General features: G+C 38.2%; 1 protein-coding gene across 1 annotated transcript in view; it reads left to right on the plus strand.

Moving 5' to 3' along the window:
• Positions 1–1188: 1188 nt before the first annotated feature.
• LOC140326489 (gap junction beta-2 protein-like) overlaps positions 1189–5216 on the plus strand; it is a 13047-nt gene continuing 9019 nt past the window's right edge. Inside the window, exon 1 of the mRNA XM_072405132.1 lies at positions 1189–1346. The gene's annotated coding sequence lies outside the window, so the exon portion shown is untranslated. The remainder of the gene's footprint in view (positions 1347–5216) is intronic.

Here is a 5216-nt window from a genome sequence, read left to right on the forward strand (position 1 = left end):
GATCACATTGTACTTGTTTATGGCCAGCCTTATGTTGTAAGTAAGCCTGATGATACTAATGGCAATCATGTTCAACTAATATCTCCAAGTGATTGCTGATGTTCAAAGTGATGACACAGTGGTTAGCACATTGCAGCGCTGCCCATGACACTATCTGCATGGAGTTTGTATGCTCTACCTGTGTTGGCGTGGGTTTCTTTTGAGCACTACAATTTCCTCCCACATTCCAAAAACATGCATTTAGTTTAATTGGCTTCCCCTCAAAATTGTCCATTGTGTAGGGACATTAGATTGTGAGCCACCCTTGAAGGACATGACTATGTCAGCATTATATAAATACAATATAATAAATAAATGATGTTCTAAATATATATTTAAATAAAACCAGGTGAACAATAAAGTGCTTTTAAACAACAAAATATTCTAAAATATTTAAATGTTACTGTGTGTGACATCCAACCCTTTATCTTCACATTTTATAATATTCAATCACAAGCTACCTGCAGTAAGAAGGTAACTGCCACAGCCAGTCACTGAATCTGGATAGTGCTCAGATCTGCAGCTTGTAGGAAGAAATGCAGACTGATAAAGAATGGGATTGAATGAATATAGAAATGACATAAATATGCCCAGCCACAGCAATATATAGTATGTTAAAATGCTGAACTGCAGGCATTGCACCCTTATATACTATTTATGTTTTCTAGTACAGGCACAGTTTCAAAGCCAATATAATTTTTTTAAATTTATATATATATATATATATATATATATATATATATATTATTTATATTTATAGTATAATATAGTATAGTATATATATATTATTTATATTTATAGTATAACTTCAGATTTTGATTTGAACATTAGGGTTTTAGTTGTCCTTATTCAGCAATTAATGTCCCAATGCCCAGTGTATAGTTTGCAAAGCGCCCCCTAGAGGCAGCCAGAAGCATGCGCCCCTCATAGTCCCTGCACCTATATTGATGCTAAGCGCTTATAACACGTGCAGCACTCCTTGTTGTGAGGTTTTCTGATCTCTTTAAACATATTTCCATCAGGGAATTTCTTCTATTATCTCGTGTCAGTGAAAGTAATAGAAAGTGAGAAGAATGAGAAGCCAGGTGGGCTGTGGGCGGGGCTGTGAGTGGGTGTGGTCAGGCAATGGATAAAAGTACAGAGCGAGCTGAGTGTGCAGAATAGTTCTATACAGCAGGAGGTGAAGGTGTGAGCGCTACTGACAAGTGTAACTCTAGCAGAGTTCAGCACACAGCTCAGGGACACAACTGGAGGTGTCCCATCTCTAAAGGACTCCACATCACCCACCTATAGGCTCCTGAGAACAGGTAAGTGCCCCCCCCTGTCTTCCTCATTCCATTGCAGTGTATGTAAAGTTTATCTGCACTCAGGTGTGAATGAATAATGCAGCAAGTGCACATAATAATGTACTGAATCATTAAATGTTAGCTGTAAACAAGTTTACTTACCTAAAAATACCTATCAACATTCAAAACAAAGAACGTTAGCAGAATGTAATGTGTTATGAATTGTTTTAGGCATATAATTATATTACACATATATGAATTTAGAGGAAAGAGATCCCAGGTCTGTATGGTCAGTCACCATAATTCTACTTGTGGGGTATGGACACAAAACAGGTAAAAGGCTCTGTTATTATCTGTAATGTTGGCTTCACATTCACTCATTGGGTCTCATTGTATGAGAAGTTTTGGTTTTTCTGTGAGGTAATGTGGGGCGATTTTCTATTTTTGTCTGTGTTTTGCTTAGATACCCAATTGGGTGTATTGGAAATGTTCAGGTTCCTTGAACCTAAATGGGTATCTGAAATTGGTGTGAGCTTATGTTTGAGATATATGAAGGGTTGTATTTTTCTTGGTTTGGATTTTATAGAATGGTTTGCTGTTTGTTTTCTTTTGGGAAGAGTTTTCTACAGTTACAGCCTCAAGACACAATCGGAAATGAGAGGAAATCTCTTCAATGTAAAGTCTTTTCTTACACATCAGGACAAGTGTTCCTATAGGAATATGTCCCAATTCCTGTTCCAGTGGGATCTCAGGAAATATCCTAAATTTCTGTGATCAATAGAATAAATAATGAGAGCAAATCCCCTTAGAGCAGTGATTATCATCCAGGGTTCTTCCAGAGGTAGCTAGGGGTTCCTCAGATTGATCGACTTCCCTTGTTTTCATAGTTCCGGGACAACACCACCTGGTAGAGCCGGCTTCATGACTCCAATGATGTTTTTAGGTGCCTATAAAGATGGGATTCTGGCCACCACTGTATATTCTTTCTTTCCACTGGTCACCAATTTAAGAGTTTTATTTTCTTACTGACTCCCAAATAATTTGAGCAGGGGTTCCCTGAGGCTTGAAAATTATTTTAAGGGTTCCTCAGAGGTACAAAAGTTGAAAAAGCTGCCCTGGAGGTTGTAAATAAAGAAATATAAACCCACCATAGGGTTCTAACCCATGTGTAATCTAAAAAATTGAATTAAAAGGATGTCCTCATTGAACTGCCCTCTCCAGATGCCATCAGCCACAATGGGTCTTCCATGTTCTTCACATTCATACGGTGGCCTGGCATCAGAAATTGCAGATTTCCAGGGACGTGGACTGTACTTCAAATTCTGACTTCCCTTTACTGTCCATAGCCACCGTGATACAACATGTTGTTTCACTTCTTTTGAGGACCAAGTTGATTATTTGTGTGTTGCACCCAGGTAATTAGTGACGGTATTTATCTGGGTGCGAACTGATGGGTTATTTTTACATCCAGGATTGGTTTATTTTTACATCCAGGATTGGTAAATTGACCAATCTACTGAAGTAGTGCTAATGGTTATTTGTTAAATTGAAGGCATCAGCCATGAATAACAGAACATAGGGCTTGGAAAGGATCACTGATCCTGAAAAACAAGTTCGTAAGGTTAAAGCATCTTGTCATCAGAACAAAGTCAGCAATGCAGGCAAAATCTGCTGATTCTTTTTTATGGGAATGTACTCAAATATACATTTGCAAGTTTATATCTAATTTTACGGGAGGGAAAAGGAAGATCAGGTAACAGCCTGGCAATCTTCTGTATCTTCTAACAATGGGCATCTGGGGATGTTTCTTGGATAAATGGAAACATATGAAGATACTTGCCCATTCTGTCTGAAGTCGGTAGCACCTAGAAATGATCATCTCATGTCTAGTTGCCCAAAATATTAAGAAGCTCTTTGGATATGAAAGCAGGATTTGACCAAGCTTAGGCTGATAGGTTTATAAACTAATAATTGCAAGACTACAGCACCCCCAAATACCCTTTATACTTATATACAAGGTATTTGGGAGCACATCAGTTTGGCATTTACTAGCCACTGGTCTATCTGTGGCAGCTAGGAAAGTTTTTTCAGTGTGGACTTTCATACAATTTATGTTAATATACAATTTTGGTCCTTAAACCAGAACCCAGAGCTCAGGGTAGTTGATGTTATGGGAAGTTACAGTAATTGAAATAGGTCCTGTAACCTTTAAATCTCTCTTTTCCGAAAAAAGTTATTGGCTGCCAATATGTGTGGGCAGCCTTAGATGTCTAGGTATTTGATAAAGAGTCTTTGACACTTTGCTCATTGAAAGAAAAATGTTGGAGTCCCATGAAGGCCAACCCTCTTATCCACTTATACTCACCTCCATTGTGCTCCCTTACCACTCTGTTCCTATATCAGAGCCAGGGGACCTAACCTTGTGTAAGCTCTGCGTTGGTGCTTACACAGGGCGAATGCTGATAATACTTGACAGGTAATTGGGCATTAGAGTCACAACCCTTCCCATACTTGGAAGTAGTGGGTACATGTGACAGCTCCGATCGCAGTATGGGGGTCGGGATATTTGGGTTTCCAATGGGGATATCCTGATACTGGAATTGAGGAAGCCAGAAGTAATTTTACTTATATACATGGAATAGCAGAACATGGACATACATGGCTCACATCTTGTGCAGCGTCATTTACTTGGAACAGTACTGATCCTACTACAAGTTTCAACACAGCAAAGGCATTCATTATAAAACTATAGCTCTCATTAGGGTGGATGTTGACACACCTGGATTATAATGTACCGGCCTATTCAGGTCACATGGATGTACCCATCCCAGGATAGAGAGATTTTGTTTTTCAATCAGTCCTCTTCTTTCCTTGCGGAGATTTCAGGTTTGTATTGCATACTTTGGGTACTTTTCTTGTTGTGTTGGACATATAAGAACCCTCAGACATCCACCCTTCTTTTCATGTGAAATCTTCTCATTAGTCACTATAGGGAAGTAATGGGTACTCATAAATTCATCACTGATTTCATCAGCAGAGAGATATAGGAATTGGGAAAAAAAGTTTCCAACAGATCTATCTCTTGGGCAAGTTGTGAATCTGGTCCTTTGAGATGCCTCAATGCAATCATTCACACACATTTCTGTGCTGTATACCAGTCTTGTCCTGTATGGCCATTTTACATATCTGCCATATATCATATCAAGTTTCAGCCTATTGTACAAAATAATTATTTTATGTAGAGGCATAAAACAGGTCTCAAATATACTGTAAATATAAAAAATTAATGTAGGAAATGTTTTAGCTAAGAATATGTTTTTCTTATATACAGTTGATCTGTAGCATGCGTGCAATGACTGTATGACTCAAAATGAGGTCTATGGCTGTCAGTGGATATGTACCAGAAGCCTTAAATATATATGGTGGAAAAATCATTCTTTTAAATGTTTGATATGCTAAAAAGCTTATACTTTGTTCGTTGGTATTAGCAAAAAAAAAAAGAAACCTGTCATAAAACATAGAGCCTGCCATTTTTGATGTTTCCTGAAAATGTTACTTGTTTGAATATCATGCTGACCCTCTTACTTACTTTAATCCTTTCTGTTTCACTGACGAAAAATAAGTGTGCAGAGAAGAATTCCTAACTTCTGTCTTACTGATCTGCAAGGTTGTTCCAGGCCATTGACTCAGCAGTGATTGAAGAAAAAGGGTCTGCATAACAATTACAAACTACAGAAAGTGATCAGCAATGGCAGCCTCCATAAACCATTGACAGGTTTACTTTATATAAACAGAGTGTATAAGTTAAGCTACGTACACACGGCAGATTTTTATCGCCCGATAATCGGCATCGGCCAATTATCGGGCGAAAATCTTCCGTGTGTACAGTCG

The sequence above is a fragment of the Pyxicephalus adspersus genome, chromosome 1, assembly GCF_032062135.1.
Source record: "Pyxicephalus adspersus chromosome 1, UCB_Pads_2.0, whole genome shotgun sequence".
NCBI classification, from domain to species: domain Eukaryota; kingdom Metazoa; phylum Chordata; class Amphibia; order Anura; family Pyxicephalidae; genus Pyxicephalus; species Pyxicephalus adspersus.